Here is a 10943-nt window from a genome sequence, read left to right on the forward strand (position 1 = left end):
ATTGAGATGAAAGTGTCAATAAAATAGAAAATATTGACACAATTCCAGATCCAAAGAAAAATAAATGGGATAAGTGTAGAAATATTGAAAACAAGTGGAGAGGCAATAGGAAACATGGAAGTCTATTAGTACCTATTTATCTTTGTGGTCTATTAAGGAGGGGGTTTGGTTTGAAATCAACATATCAAGCACATTTTTGTGAATTTTTTTCGAAGCTATGGTAGAATTATTTAATTTTTAAATTAAATAAACTATTAAGTACAATTCAAAGAATATTTAAAAAAAAATTCAATCCAAAATATTGAAAAATAAGCCATTGGTGACCAATTTTGACAGGCAGCTCACAAAAAAATGGATTTTGCGGTGGACATCAGAATTTGTCATTGGATCATACGAAACAAAAAATTCAAAAAGATTTAATTAGATCATGAGTTTCTTGAGGTAACAACGTCGAGTTTTTTATTTTTAATGATTTTTGAATTTTTGGTATCACTCAGAAGTCAAAAATACGAAATTTTTGGTAAAAATTTTGTGAAAATCAACAGATTTATTATTGTTAAACAAAAAATAAGCACAAAAAAGACAAATATCTCGACGTTGTTACCTCATGAAATATCTAAAGAAAATTTATGCAAAATGTCCACCGCATTTGAAAAAGTAGTTTTGAGAAAAATGCCTTTAAAGTTTTGACAACTGCATCTTCATCTTCTTATTTGTCTGCCAAATCGTAAAGTGATGCACATTGGAATATGTTTTTTGAATCGCGGAGTAATCTACCAAAGAGAAGGCGAACAGTTGTTTAACGTTTCTCACTATGCTCAAGCGTGCTGGCGCGAAGCCGCGATAAAGCGAGTCGAAGGTAGGAATATTCAACACGCTGTATATCTTTGGTAATTTTACTCCGATCAATCTGAAACTTTCAGAGAGTATTCTTCAAAGTATGCACTTTTATTTGAAATAATAAAAAAATTAAATATTTCAAACCATACAGCCCCTCCCCCTCCTTAAGATTGTGTGAACAATATGAACTAAAAGTGAATATAAAAAAGACTAAATATATGATAATAACTACGAAAACAAATATACAAAAATACAAAATGTACGGATAGAAAGGATTGATAATTACAAATTTTAATATGTATCTGGATTTCGGAAAATAATGATCAAATAATCCAGGTAAATAATTATCCAGAAATTATCAAATAATTCATATATGAAATAAAGGCCAGGATAGAAATAACAAGAAATGTGTTTGTAAAAATAAAATCAATTCTCTGCAAGACCTTAGATTAGAACTGAGAGTAAGAGCTCAGATGGTAGGTATGTGTTTTTGATACAATATGGACTACTGAACTTAAAAGCTGAACACTGAAGCAAGAACACATACATAAGCTACAGTCATTTGAACTGTGGTTTACAGAAGGATGCTAGACCAATGGACACAGGAGAAAACGAACATGGAAGTTGGTGGGACGGCATTTAATGCCAAACTTTCCACTTTTTTAAGAGGAGTAGATGGACATCAAATTTCTCCAAAATATTTATTAAGGACCACTGGAGCAATTATAACCCAATTAAACAGAATTCCTTCGATAATTTGTTTAATATAAGTGTACTGTACTGAAATAAGGGCTGATTCTAACATTGACAACTTATCGCAATTCTAAATACAAAGAGATTTATACAAATATTAATTATATTTATAGTGCTTCGGGGGTGTAAACACAAAGAGGGTTGAGTGAAAACAGGTAATATATGCGAATAACATAAAAGACCGGTGTAAATTTGCACCAGAAGCGCGAAAAAACACACTTGTCTTCACCTCAGAGAGGTCATTGTAAGACTGCCGTGATTCTAAACTATCAAGGGTTCACGCGGGGAGATATGGAGACAGAAAACTAGTCTTAACAAATAAAGGTTCATATTAGGGGAACTAAAACTAGTTTTCGAACGCAAACACATGCATTTACAATTCTTATATAAGTTTTTAAAATATAATAGTTGGATATATTTAGAATGAAATAAAATAAGTTGCTTTTACAACACAAGTGTTGCGAGAAATGGGCTAAGAATACGAAATAATCAACATAATAAAAATTAGAAAGTTAAAATATCTGGGACACTTAAGAGACAAGAGGAGACAGCGATATCAAATGCTAAGACATTATACAGGGGAAATATCAGGAGAGTGTCATGGTTGAAAAATTAAAGGGACTGGTTTAAATGCAGTTCTATAGAACTTTTCAGAGCAACGGTAGTCATAGTAGAGATAGTGATGATGATATTCAACCTCCGATTGGGAGAAGGCACTTAAAGAAAAAGAATTTGGTTCTAAGTTTTCATCCAGGAAAATAAAGCGGAGAATATTCTGAGTAAGACAATGGAGGAGAAGGGCACAAGAGAGGTCTGAATGGAAGAACATATTCAAACAGAAAAAGACCCACCCAGGGTTATGATCCCAACTATTATACGTATACTCTGGGCTAATTAGCCAAATACAAGGAAAAGTTATTTACCAGCAATTTTATTGCTGGAATCGAATCTTATGATTGTATATATTAATAATATAGGTATGCAAAGTCCGCAGATAGTGTGCTACTTTTTTCTTAAACAAAGTGGCGCCCGAAAATGTTGTATTTTTCAATTATTGCTCTATAACTCCAAAGATTTTCATTTTACACCAAAAACACCCAAATAAAAATTCACCGTATTTAAATTCTGCATAGAAATGTGTTTTTCCCGATTTACTTCGACGAAAATTTTCGCCGGAAAATGCGGGTATTTCCAACAAAATCTTTTATTTTCAACGAAAATTTTAGATAAGTATTTGTTTATCAATAATTAAATAAATTGGCAATGTAAAAGCTCTTTTCGTATAGATTATAATTCCAGAAGCCAAGGGAAATTGAATGAACAGTTTAGCAACAATTGAATTGTTAATTAAAAATTTACGATCGCTATAATAACCACAATAAGTATGATTCATAAGAATAACTATGATTTTTGTATAAAAAGACACTGTAGCTATATAATGTATTTTACAGAATTGAAATTGGACTATTTAAGCGGCCTCAGGTATATTTTAAAATTAAACAATTTTTTGGCTTATAAACAAATAGAATATCTCGAGAAATATTAAATTAAATTATGAAAACGGTATTTAAAAAAAGCGGCAGGAAGCTTCTTTTAAAATAAAAAAAAAAACGTTTAATTGTGATGGGTGGTTCCCGAGATACAACCGGTCAAAGTTGACCGACATTTACGGCAAAGATGTATCTTTTCCGTATGTATCTTTTATGAAATTATGAAAAGATGTATCTTTTATGAAATTTTCATATCTTTAAAATACCCATAACACATATTGTTATAATAAAAACTATTACGAGTGAAAATTGCCAAAAATAGCAAAATTCCAATCAAAAATTAGGTTGGAGAAAATGTAATCTCAAAGTTCAAAATCGGTATACGTTAAAAAAATGTATTTTCTTGGCTTGCCATGGAGCAATTTTCTTCATCCTTTTTTTGTTCCCAAGTAACTCGAGTAGAGCCATCTAACTAACGCATTATTAAATATCAAACTTGCTTTTGTTTTGTTATAATAGATTAAATTATTTATAAGAAAAGAAAACTACATATATTTTTTCCAGTTGTAGACTTTTTTCGATAAACTTACTACAAGTGTACCTTTTAACGTTAAAAACACAAATATTCTCATTTGAAAGCTGTATAATTATTTAAACAAATTAAAAATTTTTGATTTAATAAATGAATTAATTTATTATAATAAAAACAAAAGCAACCTTGACATTTAATAATGCGTTAGTTAGATGGCTTCACTCGAGTTACTTGGGAACAAAAAAAGAACGAAGAAAATTGCTCCATGGGGAGCCGAGAAAATGGATTTTTTTAACGTATACCGATTTTGAACTTTGAGATTACATTTTGTCCAACCTAATTTTTGATTGTAATTTTAATATTTTTGGCAATTTTCACTCGTAATATCGATAGTTTTTATTATAATAATATTATGTTATGAGGATTTTAAACATATTAAAATTGGTGTGGAGAAAGAGGACCGAAATAAAAAGGTGATGGTTTAAAAATTATGATCCTATTGTTTATATCTTTGCCGTAAATGCCGGCAACTTTGACCGGTTGTATCTCAGGAACCACTCATCACAATTAAACGTTCTTTCTTTTAAAAGAAGCGTCCTGCCGCTTTTTTTTCAATACTGTTCTCATGATTTAATTTAATTTAATATTTCCCGAGATATTCTATTTGTTTATAACCCAAACATTGTTTATAATTTTAAAATATTCCCGAGGCCGCCTAAATAGTCCAATTTCAATTCTGTAAAGTACATGTACATTAGATAGGTACAGTGTTTTTATACAAAAACCATAGTTATTCGTATGTATCATAATTATTGTGGTTATTATAGCGACCGTAAATTTTTAATTAACAATTCAATTGTTGCTAAACTGTTCATTCAATTTCCATCGGCTTCTGGAATTATAATCTATATGAAAAGATCTTTTATATTATCAAGTTATCTAATTATTAATAAACAAATACTTATCTAAAATTTTAGTTGAAAATTAAAGATTTTGTTAAAGCCCGGATTTTCCGGGGAAAATTTTCGTCGAAGTAAATCGGGAAAAACACGTCTCTATGCAGAATTTAATTACGGTGAATTTTTATTTTTGTGTTTTTGGTGTAAAGTTAAAATATTTGGAGTTATAGAGCAAAAATTTAAAAAAAAAACACGATTTTCGGGCGCCCTTTTGTTTATAAAAAAAGTAGCACACTATCTGCGGACTTTGCATACCTATATTATTAATATATACAATCATAAGATTCGATTCCAGCAATAAAATTTCTGGTAAATAACTTTTCCCAAAAATGGCCTATTCTCCGATAATCTGCCCAGACTAGTAGGCATGCGAGACATGAGTGTTAAATAAAGTCAAAGTGGAGTAGCTAGAAAGTGGGAACGCAAAATACTGACTTAAGAGGGATAAAGAGTGTGGAAAGATGGAGAAGAAAAACCAAACACAAAGTACACTTGAGAGCAAAATAATCGACTCAATTGCAGAATTGTACACGTTAGAAGTCTCGAATTTCCTAAACCTATTGTCCGATTTGAGTGATTTTTTAGTATGTTATAGCCTTATTATTTAAGAAAATCGATGTAATATTATTGTTGCTAGACAGGTAAAGGTCATTTTATACCGGGTGTAACAATCGTACTGTATTTTTTTCTTAAAGTTCGGAACACCCTGTGTAATATTCTAGCATATAAAAAATATTTAAATTAAAACTCAATTGTAGCCTTAGGCTTTCTTAACTTCCTGTTTTTTATTCATTCGCTTATGTTCGATAATAAAAGAGATATGTACTTTTATATTACAAATGAGGTATGCTATTTTTGGTCTTAATCAATATCATTCCAAATCTCGAGAGCTACTGTTTCTACCTCTTGTAAGGTTCTAGGAGGTGGCAAACGCTGTCGTAGTCTTCTGCCAATTATGTCCCACAAATGTTGGATCCGGTTAAGTTCTGGACTATGCGATGGCCAATGCAAAGCCCGAAGATTTACCTGTTGTAAATATTCGGTTACAGTCCGTGAACGTGAGGTCTTGCATTATCGTGCATTAGCAAAAAATTGTTACCAATATAAGGAGCCGATAGCACATAGCACGGTAGCTAAGTCATTCGCTATGTAAGATCACTGCTTGAACACACTCATTGCGGGTCAAATTCCTTGTAGCGCGTTCTATTTCCACCAAATAACAAAAAAAACTACGTACTTAAATGAAGCTTTAAATAATAAATCTACTAATTCTCACAGCAAACCAGACACTTTTTGTCTGTTAACCATTTGACATCCATTAAATTGTTAATTTCCCATAGCCTACTTTGGGCTTGTTTATTAGACTACGCAAAAAATGAGGATTTATTGATGAAAAACATCGCTAGTTGTTAACGTACCTAACTTCTTTATTATCCAACATAAGCAAATGAATCAAAAACGAAGATGTTAATAAAGCCTAAGGCTTCAATTGAAATATTTTTTATAAGGCTAGAATATTCCAGAGGGTGTTCCGAACTTTAAGAAAAAAACACAGTATGATTGTTACACCCGTATAAAATGACCTTTACATGTCTAGCAACAATAATATTACTTCGATTTTCTTAAATAATAAGGCTACAACATACTAAAAAAATCACTCAAAGCGGACAACAGGTTTAGGAAATTCGAGACTTCTAACCTGCACAATTCAGCAAGTGAGTCGATTATTTTGCTCTCAAGTGTATATGAGCAGTATATGAGAAACCAAAAATTACGACATATATCAAATACAAAAAGAATGGCAATACATACCGAATGCTAAAGATGGTCTTACATAGAAGACCCATAGAAAGTAGAAGAAGGGAACGAACGAGAGCATCATGCGTAGAAAAGGTTGACAGTGATTTAAAGGAATTAGTATATCATGAACTGGAGAAGAGTAACATCACAAGATCGAGAAATACTGTTAAGAACTTCAGTGAAAAATAACAAAGTATTTTAAATGTAACAAAGTTCAGTGCAGTGTTCGGTACATAAAACGCCTAGAAAGCCATCCAAATGCCCTGGCAATAAACTTGCTTGATAATAGTCAACAAACTCACAGACTAAGGCCCGGTACTTTATGTCTCCGTTAACAGCCGGTTAGTTAACCGGGGTTTAATCGGGACAGAAATATATGCATAACATAGACATAAACGCAATTATACTTATTATTATATTCATAAATAATTATAATAATAATTATAATTGCTTTCACTACAACGCAAGAGGCCCTATGAGGTACTTTTCTGTCCCGATTAAACCCCGGTTAGCTAACCGAGGTTTAACCGGGACATAAAGTACCGGCCCTAAAACGTAAAAATCCACTGGACCTTATTTATATATAAGTTTTATACCTCACCGTAATTGTGTTTATATTTTAGATATATGTATTTTTTGTAAATGTAAAATGTATGTTTGTATGTAGCATATTATCGGAATGTCATGTTTGTTCCATACTAGAGGTCCAGTCATTGGACTGTCCTCTCTAACGTCAATTCTTTTTTATTTCAAACCCCAAAGACGCTTATTGTTAGAATTTTTATAACTAACAGATTGCTGAATAAACGTTTCAAAAAAAAATTTTAAATGTAAGTTTTTGCCATAGACCTACTATTCCAGAAAGCCACTGCGCATCCGCTAGGAAAAATATTCTAATTCGGATTTTTTGCACAATCTTACTCAAAAAGGACTCCTTTTAACAAATTTCCATGTTGCCAGGACCAAAAGGTGGTCAAAAATTTTTTAAACGTTTTTTTTTGTTTTTTTCCTAAAATTATTTTATTGCATGGAAAAAAGTTTTTTTAGGTTTTTTGGATCATTCCAAACAGAAAAGGTCTTTAGTGACTTTTTTCTAAAAATGATAGTTTTGACATATAAGCGATTAAAAATTGAAAAATTGCGAAATCGGCCATTTTTAACCCTCAAAGACTATGTGAAAAACTGAAAATTTGAATGTTGCCAAGGTAGGTAGATATTCTTTAAACATCGATTGATGAAATCCCGAAGAGTTTTTTGCAATACAATATTCAAAACTCCTTTGTTTTTTAATTGCGAATCAAGCGTGCGCGACACTATTTTCCACCGACAGTATGGTGCAAATGAAAGGAATAAATTCGTTATTTCGAAAATCGGCGACTTTAAGGAAAAATCCCGAAACAGGTCGATTTTTATTTTTAAGTTATGATATTGTGGCATATATGGTATACTAGTGACGTCATCCGTCTGGGCGCGATGACGTAATCGATGATTTTTTTAAATGAGAATAGGGGTCGTGTGGTAGCTCGTTTGAAAGGTTCTTCAATTCTCCATCAAGTAATGTAAACATTTACATAATTTTTTATACAGGGTGTCCTTCTACTTCTTTTTGTCAAATAATTTAATTTAATAAAAATTTTTTGGACACCCTGTATAAATAATTATGTAAATGTTTATATTACTGAATAGAGAATTGAAGAACCTTTCAAATGAGCTAGCACACGACCCCTATTCTCATTTAAAAAAATCATCGATTACGTCATCACGTCCAGATGGATGACGTCACTAGTATACCATATATGCCACAATATCATAACTTAAAAATAAAAATCGACCTGTTTCGGGATTTTTCCTTAAAGTCGCCGGTTTACGAAATAACGAATTTATTCCTTTCATTTGCACCATACTGTCGGTGGAAAATAGTGTCGTGCACGCTTGATTAGCAATTAAAAAACAAATTAGTTTTAAATATTGTATTGCAAAAAACTCTTCGGGATTTCATCAATCGATGTTTAAAGAATATCTACCTACCTTGGCAACATTCAAATTTTCAGCTTTTCACATAGTTCTTGAGGGTTAAAAATGGCCGATTTCGCAATTTTTCAATTTTTAATCGCTTATATGTCAAAAACTATCATTTTTAGAGAAAAGTCACTAAAGACCTTTTCTCTTTGGAATGATCCAAAATACCTAAAAAACTTTTTTCCGTGCAAAAAAAATAATTTTAGGAAAAAAACAAAAAAAAAACGTTTAAAAAATTTTTGACCACTTTTTGGTCCTGGCAACATGCAAATTTGTTAAAAGGAGTCCTTTTTGAGTAAGATTGTGCAAAGAATCCGAATTAGAATATTTTTCCTAGCGGATGCGCAGTGGCTTTCTGGACTATACAAGGCATGTTTTGAACTGTAAGTAAATGAGCATGTGTGCTTGTTTGTATAATAACTTCCTGTCAAAATTTAACAATATACCACACAATTAATTACTAAATTTACTAGGCAGTTGGTAATGAGTTCTATGGGTATAGTATTTTTACTACAAAAACGTTATTACGTAGGTCAAAATTTTTGACGTAAGAGAACTGTCAAAACATTAGATTGTGACTTTTCATTATTGCCGTGTTTATAATAAACATAGCAATAATGAAAAGTCACATTCTAATGTTTTGACAGTTCTCTTACGTCAAAAATTTTGACCTACGTAATAACGTTTTTGTAGTAAAAATACTATACCTAGAGTATACTTGGCTGTATAGGTAGAGTATACCGTACCAAAAGAGCAGTACTACTATTCTCAGAAAAGTAAAAGCTATAATTGAAAACAAATAGCATGAAAAAAATAAATATAACAATATATATATATATATATATATATATATATATATATATATATATATATATATAAATAACATGTTGGGCTAAATTTTTCTTCCCACTTTTCATATAATTTTTATTATTAGCTTAACCATTTATTAAGTCACAAAGATTTAAAAACACTAATAAACCCCATCACAGAGACAGAGAAAGCATAAGTACATATATAAATACTACCAGGTTAATACAGCTAAGTTATGAGTATAAGCCCCGGCGCAAATTGAACCTAAGCGAGTCACAACCTGCGCCGGCGGGACGGGTGACATGTGCAGTTATTTTTCTAGCGTGCCGCATATTGAACACAAGCCAACCCGACCGTCGGCTGTCGCCGTAACGAATAGAGACGGGCAAAATAAGTGCAAACGTGTAACGGTTACTATTGATACCGGTTCTCAGTGGTACTGAGTACAAATACTGAATACAAAATACTAATGTATCTGATCCTTGTACTGAATTGAGTAGGCAACTAAAAAACGGTAGTTCCGTACATGTAACTAGTAACGTTTTAAAAATATCTTACACGTCCCTAGTAGTCGTAGCGGTATGACTTTCGAAAACATCGAATTTGATCATAAGCGGGTGCATAAAAATATATCTTACACTGAGTATTTTATTTCTACATACCTTTATAATAACAAGCATAAGTTAAACACTGCATTGATCGTGATTGCAAAAACGGTTCGCATGTTCGCAAAATCAGTGCGGACATGTAACGGTTACTTTTGATACCGGTTCTAAGTGGTACTGATTACAAAATACTGATGTATCTGATCCTTGTATTTACTGAATTGAGTAGGCAACTTAAAATCGGTAGTTCCGTACTTGTAACTAGTAACGTTTTAAAAATATCTTACACGTCCCTAGTAGTCGTAGCGGTATGACTTTCGAAAACATCGAATTTGATCATAAGCAGGTGCATAAAAAGATATCTTACACTGAGTATTTTATTTCTACATACCTTTATAATAACAAGCATAAGTTAAACACTGCATTGATTGTGATTGCAAAAACGGTTCTTCGCATGTTTTAAATAAGATTTTTGCTGATTATGTATTTTGTTAAAATATTAAATAACACAACAAATACAATTCACAACCATCATTTAATTTTTAACGATAAACAAAAGTCTAATAAATATATGATGACAAGTTTAAAATTGATCGACTTTGTCGATAACAGTGTCATTAATAGATATTTTTTACCATGAATCATTTTCCAATGATTGTGTGGATTTAGAAATACATAATACTAAACAATTTTTTGATCTGTATAAAGGAGATTATAATTATGACACATTATGGTACTCCTTATTTTTCAAATAACATGCTCTTGTAAACGCATAACTTTGATTTATTGGCTAAAGCCACACTAGATACTTCACAAGAAATTAAAAATAATTAACATGTAAAAAATTCACTGTATTAATCAGATATATTATATTCCCTACTATTGCAATAAAATATTAAAACGAATAAACGAAAACTTGTAGAGTAGTGCTGATTGATACAACAGAGCAATGAAATGTTATTCATAAAGATAGTGTAAAATATATTGCCGCTTATTCATTTCAGATACTTCCATCTCGCAAACAAAAACACGTAAAAATATACATCTGGCGGTGAGTCACCCGTCCCAAGGCCCAGAAAACTGTACGTTGACGACAGGCCTTCCCAAGCTCGATCTGCGAACGCATGAACTGATA

Source organism: Diabrotica virgifera, chromosome 5, assembly GCF_917563875.1.
Source record: "Diabrotica virgifera virgifera chromosome 5, PGI_DIABVI_V3a".
In the NCBI taxonomy this organism is placed as follows: Eukaryota; Metazoa; Arthropoda; class Insecta; order Coleoptera; family Chrysomelidae; genus Diabrotica; species Diabrotica virgifera.